At 35.7% G+C, this 11,471-nt stretch overlaps 1 protein-coding gene across 6 annotated transcripts in view; it reads right to left on the minus strand.

Annotated features, from left to right (window-relative positions):
• Positions 1 to 8,035, minus strand: part of SPATA16 (spermatogenesis associated 16) — a 242,312-nt gene extending 234,277 nt beyond the window's left edge. For 2 of the 6 annotated variants that reach the window (XM_084986708.1, XM_084986711.1), the window contains exons 1-2: positions 7,867 to 8,012; positions 3,600 to 3,710 (exon numbers count right to left, since the gene is read on the minus strand). The gene's annotated coding sequence lies outside the window, so the exon portion shown is untranslated. Of the gene's footprint in view, positions 1 to 3,599; positions 3,711 to 7,866 lie in introns of all 6 variants that reach the window. The other 4 variants (XM_084986709.1, XM_084986712.1, XM_084986707.1 and 1 more) reach the window with 3 other exon arrangements.
• Positions 8,036 to 11,471: the final 3,436 nt, after the last annotated feature.

The following is an 11,471-nucleotide window of genomic DNA, read 5'->3' on the forward strand; positions in this document are numbered from 1 at the left end:
AGAACCATGAAATAAAAGAACTTGGGGAAAAAATTATGATGTGTAGCAAACTTTAAAACATAGCCATACTATTAAAACTACTATTTTGACAATTTGAACCTGCCAAAATCTATCATTCAACCTACTAGTTGCATGGTAGCTTCTGCTTATGGGTAGAGTGGGGTAGTTTGTACTGGATCAAAATTTCTGTTGAGAACTAGTAGAAAAGCAGAATTAAATACCAAAATCATCAGTTTGTGTGTCCTGGAGAGATTGGAGGCAAAAAAAAAAAATGGTAGGTACCACTTCTTTATAGAAATAAGCTGACTTTGAGGTCATCTTTATCCTGGGGACATTTGCCAACTCAGCATGGGGAGGGGGCTGAGAATCTTAGCATTTCACTGAAGGAGAAGCACCTCTGGGTGACAGAGATACCAGTACAGATTGGGGTAGATACCTGGGAAGCCTCAAGCACAGAGATGTTTACCACCCAGAAAAAATTGCCAATCTGGAGGGAATACATGGAGTAGGAGGCTAAAGATGTAAGCAGAAAAGCTCTGAAAAGCAATGCAAAGTTTTGGCAGTCTTGTGAGACCCACAGGAAAAATGGCCCTCAGGAAACAGACTCACAGCTGAAAACTCTTGAGAACCAGAATGAACTAAACATAGACTCTTTCCAGGGTTGCAACCCAGCCTCAACATGGAGAAGCCACTGATTAAATTAAGATGAACTACTGTATTATCTGCCTAGCAAAGGGAAGGATGAATCTATTATAGAGGAAGGCACATCATATGCATCTTCTACAGTCTTCTATATACAACATTCAGCATTTAATAAAAAATTACTGTGTCCCCCAAACACTCCAAGATAACATAATCAAAAGAAAAAGTAGACAATAGAAACACACCTATAGGTGATCAAGATATAGGAGTTAGCTAGAACTTAAAATATTTCCAATATGTTTAAGGCAAAAGAGGGAGAGATGATAAAGAATTTTACGAGTATTGGATTCTGTAAAAATTCTAGAACTGAGAAATACACAATCTGAAATTAACTCATAAAATGGATTAAACAACAGATTTAGATGCAACAGAACACAGGATTAGTGAACTCTATAAAGTCAGCAGAAAATACATGAATTTTAGCAGAGAAGTAAAATAGTGGAAAATATATGAAAGAACTTGAGAGACATGTGGAACACAGTGAAAGTACTACCAGAAAGGTAGGTAAAACTCTTGAAACAGAGTGAGAATGGAGTAGAACCAATGAAGAATTGCAGTAAAGAATGATGAGTAATAGTAAAAGTAAATATGTGAGAATATACATATAAAATATATATTGACTGTCAGTTGACCATAAAAGACAATTACAGAAGTGTCTCTAAACTTCTAAATGTTTAAAGTGCATGTGGAATTTAAAAGAATAGCAACAATAGTATAAAATATGAGAGTAGGTAAATGACCTTAATGCATTCTAATATTCTAAACTTAGAAATTCAGTAAAAATAATTACTTGTCTTCAATTGTAATAAGTCAAGGATTCATGAATCTTCTAGGGTAAAACTGAGGAATGGTAAATAAATGTATAACAAACTAATATAGGGAAAAATGAAATCTTTTTGATTAATCCAAAAAAGGCAAGAGGTGAAAGAAAAAGGATCAAATAAAAACAGGTAGCCATATGGTAGATATAAGCCAAAATGTATCACTAATAATTTCATATTTTAAAATATTAGATGTTCCAATTAATCTCAGGATTCCAACTAATCCTAAGATTACCACACTTGAAAAAACTAAAACCCCAACTACATTCTGCTTATGAGAAATACAACTTAAATATAAGGACACAGCAATGCTGAAAATGAAGCCAGGTGGAAAGAAACAGCATGCAAACACAACCACTAGAATGAGAGGGCTCCACTTCTATCAGACAAACTTGACAGAAATCATTACTAGCCATAAGGAAGGTGTGTCAGTTACTCTTTATGGTCTCGGCTCTCAAAGTACCTCTCACCCTATATTTATGGGAACCACATTCTGTAGACTCTATTTCTCTTTTCCAGCTGGCTGGAGTATTGTGACAATAGAGGTACTGGAGGAACACTGCCAAGCTGTGAGAAGAAGGGACTATTCCTTTTGGTGTTCTGTTTCAGCTAGAAACAAGTGGGTAGGTTTATAGGGGTCCAGCTAGTGTTGACACTGGCTGTCCTCGCTCTTCAGGGGAGGTGTTCTTTGGCACATTCATCCTTCATCACCACAGCTTCAGAGCTCTTCCTGTTCTAAGGCAAGCGAATACCGTATTAGTCACCATCTACTGGCAATGAGGTCCAGGGACTGCCAGGCCCTTTCCTCAGGGGTCTTAATCTTGAAGGACCTTCTCTAAGCTTCCAGGATCCTTGCTTGTTCACTTTCCCTCTTCTCTAAGAGGAGTAGCTTGCTCGCTATAGGTTATAACTCTATAATCCTTAGAGTATACCCCTTGTACTCTTTTTAATAGTTAACCGCATTTTAATCCAGTTAACAATTCTTGTGAATCTGTTGAATCTAGTTTGTATTTTCTGAAAGTATCTTAACTGACACAGGAGGATATTTTATAATAAAAAGGGGACCAAGGAGAAAATAGTATAATTCTAAATCTGTATCCAGTCAATAATGGCATTAAAGTACATAAAGCAAGAAGTCACTGAGAAAAACGGACAAATCCTCAATCATAGTGGAATGTTTTAATATATCTCTCTCAATAGCTGATAGAATTTCAGACCCCCTCCCTCAAAATAAAGGAAGATGAAGAAAAGAAAAAAAGAAAAAAATCTGTTGAGGACCTAGATACTCTGAGTTACATAAGCAACAAATTTGATCTAATAATACATATATCATCCAGCACCTAAGGACATCAAAACATATTCTTTTTCAAGTGTATCTGAAATCTTTATCAAATTTGACCACGGCTCAATCAGAAGTTAAGCCACAACAAATTTCACATTTTATATGGAAATACAAAGGGCCAAGTATAGCCAAGTTAAACTGGAAGAACAACATAGCTGGTGGACTTAAACAGCCAGAGAGAGTTACTAAAAAACAATAATAAATAAGCAGTATGGTTTTGAATCAAAGATGAACAGTGAGACTATTTGAACAGAATAAAAAGCCCAGAAATGTACCCATACATAAATGGTCACTGAATTTATGAGGAGTGACCCTACCATACAATGGGGGAAATTGTGATCTTTTTAATAAATGATGCTTGACTAAGTCAAATGGAAAAAACAACATTCCAACTAGAAGAGGTGAGGCCTCAAGAGCTCACTAAATGAATTCTTCTACAAAAATTCATGAATGGAATTTTCCTCTGCCTTCACTTTAAAACATCCACACCAGCATAGGGCAACATTTCCTGGCATGAGTATCCCAGAGTGAAGCAGTGTTCTCAAGCCTGGAAAAACAGATGAGTTAGGCTCCTGGACAGACATTTTCAAACTACACCTACTTGCCCCACTCATTAACCAAACCCCATCCCATTATTCTTAAGAGGATACTGTACATATGAAAGATATAGAAAAATTAAAAAAATATTGAGAATTAGGAAGATAGATAAGTAAGTGGAAAACAGAAGTAGTTACCTGCTATTGGAGGATAAGACCAACGCCAGATTATCAGTTTAGCGTGGGTTCTGGTTAAATAAATTCAGGGACAACAGACAAGTATGTGAAGGCCCATGGAAGACAAAATCTCTGGGAGGAAAATGGGAAGAAACAGCAAATGCATGAGAAGAGAGAGCTTCTATGAAATGAAGATCCTGCTTCCTTTCCTATAATCATGGAACTGACTAACGAATATATGGGCAGCATCTGGAGGGCTTCTGTACATTGTCAAGTTAAAATGTTTAAATTAATAAATGTTGTGATTTTTAAGCATGTATCAAGTCTTGCTCCTCAGTCTGGTAATGACTGTCATGTTTAACATGATGTTCTTTTCACTGGTAACTACATTAGTGAATATAAAAGATTGGGGGATTAATGGAAGTCTGAACTTTTGAGACTTTTATCAAGCCTTGCTCCCAGTACAGAATGAGACTGAGATGCCTTCTGTCTGTTTTTCCTCCATTATCCAAGTAGGAACTCACTGACTCTCAACACACACATACACCCCTCCCTAAAGTAGATTAGATATTTTAGGTTTGGGAATATATGCTGAGGGCTACTGTGGAGGGAGGCCATGGGATTACTGCAATTCCTTTTTGTCTACACCTTAAACCTAGATTTCCAAATGTCTGTCGAATAGAGATGTGAAGTAGTTATTATGTCTTAGTTTTGCTCCTTCTACACTCAAGTTAACAAATTTGCCTAACAAGTTAAATGCACACTTTTTTTTGGAGAAGGTGGGGTGACAATACAATGTCTTCTCAAACTATAACTTAGGTGATCTTTAAAGACAGCATTGAGTTCTTCTGCTTGAGTTACTCTGGCTAATAGGAATTTAAGTGATAACTGGTAGGAGAGCACTGAAGCATTCATGCATGTGAAATCAGATGAACACCCAAAATTGGAATTTCCTAAGGAAAGTTATTCTAGCAGAGAAACATAGGCCCAGGTTGAGTGCCAATAGCTTTTAAACTAACATTTAGACCTATCTTTCTAATGAGTTACAACTAAAGGTGCCTGAAGAAAAGTAAGGCCAATATTTTCAAATCTTTATTTTTGAACACATTTTTAAAACACCAGCTTAAACAGAATTATATACAAGTCCTTTCCTCTGTTGAAGGGAGTTTAATCTTTCTGTCTTAATTTGGATATCATATACTGATGCTTACTCTTGAAGGGCACAGAGAGAACTTATTTAAGGCAATCTTAAGTAAATAAATCTTACTATTTTCTGTAATAAATCTGATATATTTATTAATAAGTTCTACTTGATTAATACTTTAGTCATTGTATTCACATTTATTCATTACAATTTATAAATATTATTTATTTAAGTAAATAGCCAGATAGAAAAACAAATTTATCTGTGGAAAGAAACTGAAATTGAGAGTTCTGATTTTTACTGGTAATTTCTATTCCTATTTAGCGATCATGACACTAGCCTTCCTGAAATATTTTCTTTTAAATGATCTATTTACTTAATACCATATCAATTTTCCCCTTGTCATATAATTCCAGATTGCAATGGGACTTCTACTTTAGCTTTACTCAGTAAGGTTAAAAGGACATATTCTAATGCTTATCCTCTGTCAAATCAGCTCAATTAACTTTCAAATTTGCCTAAAATTTCTGAAATATTAGTGGTTCAAATACATGAATCCTCAACATTTCATAATAGACATACTAGTTGTATATAGCTGTATATCACATAACATGTAAATAAATTTACCCTTTAAGTCTTTCTAAAATGTAGAGGTACAGTGAATCGTTGCCACACACTGATTTTACAACCATTTTCCCCATCATGTGGAAAATTTGGAATGATGTTGATATCAGTAATGGCCATTGTGTTCTCAGTTTCCAAATTTACAAAATGAGGTTAATGATCATATCTGCCTCATGTGGCTGTGGGGAAGAGCATTTGAAGGTTCCTGGTAATAGTAAAAGCTTGAAAAATGCTAATTGTTATACTATTGTTATCAACATTTTTATTATGATTGCTCAGCAATTTTAAAAATTAGACAATTAGAAAAATTCCCTTTCTATTGGACCCCTCTGTCATGCTCATTAATGAGGTATATTTTGAAATTTAGCCAAAGCTGCAATAAGTTAGAGTCTCTACTTCAGTGATTTTTAAACTAGACTGCTGTAATATTTTATTTTATTAACATCCCTGAAAATACTCAACAAGGCTCTTCATGGGTGCAAAATGTTACAGCCTGATCTTACTGTCCAGGAAGATGACTCAATATATTTTATACTAGTTGAGGAATAATAATCTGGGTTCCCTGATGTAAAAGGATTAAACATCCTTGAGCATATGGTGTTTGTATGGTTTTTGTTACCATAGCCTAACATTGTTTGAGTAGCTATTCATCTGTTTTCAACTGATATGTCAAAAAAAAAGAAAAAAAGAGAAATTGCAGTCAAATTCTTTGTAGACAGATGTGGCTTTAGTCATTGTGTGTCTTAATTAGAAAATAATCTTCTAAGGAATAAACTGTGGGTTTATGCCTGGAGACCAGTTAAGGTCCTGCATATCATGATTATTACTCATGTTAATTTGTCGTTTACTTTTACATTGTCAATTTCTAATGTACTAGTTTCACTGCTGAGAAGATGAAGAGCTTTATGAATTTAGTGCAGATACTTTTACAGGTAGTTATTTTCTATTCTGAATTGGGACAAAGGGGGTAAAAAAGGATATTTTTTCCTGAATGGCCTTTAAAATTATTTCTCTTTGAAAATATCTTTAAAAATGATCATATTGGAAGTTTTAGCTACTTGGTAAATAAAACTGATGAACAGGGTTGAACAGGGTTCAACAGGTACTTCAATGAAAAGTCCACTTTGGAAACAAAAAATCTCAGTTCTATCTTGATTTTATACTTGTGTAACATACCACGACAACTCACCCATTTTGGTTGGTTCTATGCACTCGAAAAAGAGGCTTAAAAATTAAAAGCTCTTCTGAAATACTACACAACATAGCTTTGCCTGCAAAAGCTGTGTCCCTTTCACCAATCCTTATTCAAATCAAGACAATGAGGAAAAATTACATGCTGTGTACAGATTTAGGTGATTAGAAAGACTGTTGCCTATCTCTTGCTTCCAGTGCAGTCATTTTCTCTTATACCTTTATTTACCTTTCCCTTTATATAAATCCTTGCACTCTCATTATGCATGAAGAAAAAACAACTGTAAAATATTATTATTGGGTCCTAATTTAAAGTATTTTTCCATTTGGAGGGGAACATTCCATCCAGCCTGCAATAATATTTAAAAGAAAGCACCTCTATAGCATCCAAGGTCCTATGGGTGAAATCTTAAGAGATCCAAAATCTTTTGGCATATATAATAATATTATTAGCACATTCAATTTAAAAATAGGAATTAAAAATATTTATCATTACACTATGTTTTTATACATTTATTTCAAACAGTGGCTTACTAAAAATGGGTTACATTTTGTTGGTGCTCCATAAACAGAACCTCTTACTGATACCTATTTTATACAGAAGTAAGGCAAAAAGCAAATTTTAAACAAGCTTGACAGCTATTTTTCATTGCTCATGCTGAAACACCTCTGAATGGTAGATTCCTTGTAAGAGATATTCATTCATTGAACCATTCCTTCACTCATTCATACATCACACATCTCAGAGCACACAATTTATGCCAGCTATAATGCTAGAGTACACAAACGAAGACATGGTCTGTGTCTTAGAGAGCTCAGACTGTCTTTCTACCCAACTCAAGCTCAGTGACATTGGACGTCGTCAGTTCCTTAGAACTATCATGAGTTACAGACAGTAATATCATGGGGCAACAGCCTGTAATAAAATCTGGAATCGGAAATAGTGATCCTCTTTCGCTTGACCAGAGCTAAATGTCCTCATATCATACATTTTATTAAGGAATACAAGGTAGAGCAAAAGAAAGTAAAAAATAAAAGTTTGTTACTCAGAAGCCAAATAAGACCTTAGCCTTTACTTTCACAACAGTTGGGAATGGGACAGGGTATGCCGGGGAAGGGCCAGGAAACCACTGTGAAATTGTCTCCAATTGCCTGGGGGAACTCCTTAGCTACTTAGGGTTATCTACAGGCTACATTTCTCGGCTAGGAAGGAAGAAAGGAGCTCCTATTCTCCCCGCTCTCCTCCAGCTTATTCCTTGAGGCTCAGCTCCCTTCTGTCCACCCAGCCAGAAAAGTTGAAAAGTCTTAACAGACCGAATTGCCTCCTACCTTCGCAGTTGCAGCTCAGCGGGGCAGGCTCAGGGCGAAACTCTGGACTCCTCCTAACTGCTGCATCTGGCCACACCCGAGTCCAAACGTCCCAATCTGACGCCACACTTGTCTGTGTGCTCGAGGATGCCCAGGTTTGAAACGTCACAACCACGTGGCCTCGCCCCGCCCCTCCACGTGCAGACCCACCCACAAACCTTGTCCATCATGCCTGCGTGGCACCAGGTGGCTTTTTCAATTGTATTTTTCCTTGCGGGTTCTAAAAGTAATATAATCCTAAAAAATACTTTGGAAAATGTAAAGAGATGTACATAAAATGAAAATTACCTGTAGTCTTAAAAGGAACATGAAGACCATTGTAGTGTATGTCTTTGCATTCTTTTTACCATGAATAGATTGAATAGATTGTCCTTCTCTGCCTCTTTCACATAGGTACAAGTACACAGAATATACATAAATACACTTATAAGATTTTGTGTCTTTTCTTTTTTAAAGAAAAATACTTTAAAACTTTTTTACTCTATACATATGTAAGAGTTAAAGTCTATTGTATATATTAAAAAGTTAAAAAAAAATTTAGGGGAGTTCCTGTCGTGGCACAGTGGTTAACCAATCCGACTAGGAACCATGAGGTTGCAGGTTCGATCCCTGCCCTTGCTCAGTGGGTTAACGATCCGGCGTTGCTGTGAGCTGTGATGTAGGTTGCAGATGAGGCTCGGATCTCGTGTTGCTGTGGCTCTGGCGTAGACTGGTGGCTGCAGCTCCAATTCGACCCCTAGTCTGGGAACCTCCATATGCCCTGAGAGAGGCCCAAGAAATGGCAAAAAGACAAAAAAAAAAAAAGAAAGGAAAAATTTAGGGAATAACCATGTACCTTCCACACATTTTAGGAAATAGAGTGTCACAATATATTTGAAGGAATCTATGTATCTCTAAGGATTGTATCCTTCTCCTCAGCACTGTTATAAATTGTTTGATAAACATTCCCTTTTTCTTTACAGTTTGACCCCTAACATATGTACCCCTTTTATTGAAGTATGGCATACCTACAGAAAAATGAATCAACTGAAAGTGTGTTCAATGGTTTATCACAAAGTAAATCCACCAGGTTAACTGCCACCCAAATAAAAAAAATAAAACATTCTTAGCACCTCAGAAGACCCTCCTAATCAATATCTCTTTTCTCTTCCCCAAAGGTAATGACTGTCTTGGTTTGTAACACCATAATTTAGTTTTGCCTTGTTTGAACTTTATAAAAATAGTCCAGTCATTGTTTTACTATTCAATAATGACTTTGAGTTATCTTTTACAAAGTACTCTCAAAATAATAATAATGTATAGTGCAAGTCTACATCCTGTCTTCTTCACTTAACACTGTATATAAAGTTATTTTCAGTGTCATTTAACATTCTGCTTTTTAAAAAAATGTGCCTTATAGTCTGTTGAATGGTTGAACTATGATTTTTTTGGAAGTGTAGGTGTTTTTTTTTTTTCCTGGGTGAGACAGATTTCTCTCAATCATATGTGTTCTCTTGCATGTCTTTTTGTGTACTTATGCAGGTTATTTCTTTAGAATTATTCCTAAAAATTGAATTCCTCATTAAGGAGCACTAACTTTTTAATGGTCCAGGGTCCTGCTGTGTCATATGACTTCACTAAAAAAATGATGCCAATTTATAGTCCTGCTAGTGGTGTGTGATAGTATCTTACTTCAACGTCCCCAACATTTTAAAAAATCTGTTAATTTGATAGGTAAGAAATATTTTCTTCTTAATGTTTACATTTGCATTCTTTGATTACTGGTGAGATTTATTATACATGTTTATTATTATACCTCTCTTATTATGATATATTTATATATTTTTCCCCAGTGTCCTCAATTTTTGACGTTAGTTTCTCCATGAGTTGAGCAGCCTATTGTGCTTGAGTCCCTTAGGTTAATGTCAATGAATTGTGGTCCTTAAGTCAACAACTGGCCTAAATCTTAGGAATTCCTTCAGGGTTCTTTAATATCTGTTAAATCCCCTGCCCCTTCCTGTAGATAACAGGATTGTGATGGGTGATTGCAATTTCATTACCTTATTGCAGTAAGTAACTGAGGAAAGTCAGGTTTCACTCCTATCTATCACATTACAGCTGAAGTGAATGAAGTTGAGTCCATACATGATTTGCTCAGGTTGCTGAATGGACATTTGAACTTGAATATTTCCACCTAGATCTCTACTTTTGATAGTTTTAAGCGGAAATTTTTTCCCTCTCTCATTATGGATCAAGTAGCTCAAGTTCTGATAGATATGATATCTATGAGAGACTTGGGTGAAGAGTTTGCAATATGAAGCTAAGGAGTGAGTAGTTGCTAAAGAGCACAAAACATGTGAGATTGCCTCTTGTACTCCATAATCATAGGAAAATGAGCCACCAAGGAGTTGATGCCACTATACATGGCCATGCAGGTTGTACATGGCATGACTCCAGAGGGGCCACCATTTGCATCCATTATGATTTGAATGTCATCCCTTGGCATTCTGCAGAGCCACATGCGCATCACAGCATGCCACAGTTTCTCAATATTTATTTGATTTTTATAACCACAGTGGTTTTCAAGTACCAGTCTGTGTAAACTGGAAAGAGAACAAGTGCCGTGAGATTAGACACCTTATTCTGAATTTTGCTTTCAGTTATCAAAACAATTGACACAAAAATTTTATGCATCCACGGATCATTCATTGTTCCAGAAAACATAAAATAATACTAAGGGCAAAAACTTTGAAGCATGGTGGTTCTTGTTGAAACACAGTTAAAGCACTCTCAGTGGATGTATATAAAGACATCTCATACGCCCAAAGAGAGAAGGATACTTTCTTACAAATACCAGGCAAACACAATACAGATTCTATAAGTGAGCCAGCAAATAGAATAGTATTCTTTTGGGTAAGACAGTGACCATGCACTTAGCAATGCGGTTTTATAATAGAAGCCATTTTCTAGACCATCTTGTCTTACATTTATCCGTTGTGGTTACTTGGTCAAAGATACTAGACATGAAGTTAGGAGGCAGATTATAGAGATTGCAGATGATCCTAATTTGAAACCACCATCTGAGTCTCTCTTGGGTTGCCAAAGATATGAGTCAGGATGATCCAGGCTTCACAATGTTTTGCTTTTGATTAAGCTGCTTTGCCCTCACTCCATCTGAATTGTTGAATATACCACATACTTTAATATTTTATACCTTTCAGGCAATAGTTATTAAGTTATTTCTTTTCAGGGAAGCAGTGTATCATTATCCTAGAAAAAACACTGGATTCAGAGCCAGAAGATTGAACTTGAGCTCTTCCATTAGCAAACCAGCTGAGTTCCTCATTGGTAGCATTTAGGCTTTGAATTAATTGATTGATTACTAAGATAGTATTTCTGCTCTAAAGCTTTATGTATATATGTACTTTAAAATGAAGATTTTCTTGAATTATGATTACAGTATGAACTATAAAAATCAGTGTTTTCATGTGAGCTTAGTAGAAAAACTAATACACACACACATGCATAAAAGGATACCATGTATTTATTTTTGATATTAGTCATTCTTTTACACATCTTTTATAAAA

The sequence above is a fragment of the Sus scrofa genome, chromosome 13 (assembly GCF_054392235.1).
Source record: "Sus scrofa isolate SSC_HxYL_T2T_F1_AM1 chromosome 13, Sscrofa_HxYL_maternal_Yorkshire_Landrace_v2.0, whole genome shotgun sequence".
Lineage (NCBI taxonomy): Eukaryota > Metazoa > Chordata > Mammalia > Artiodactyla > Suidae > Sus > Sus scrofa.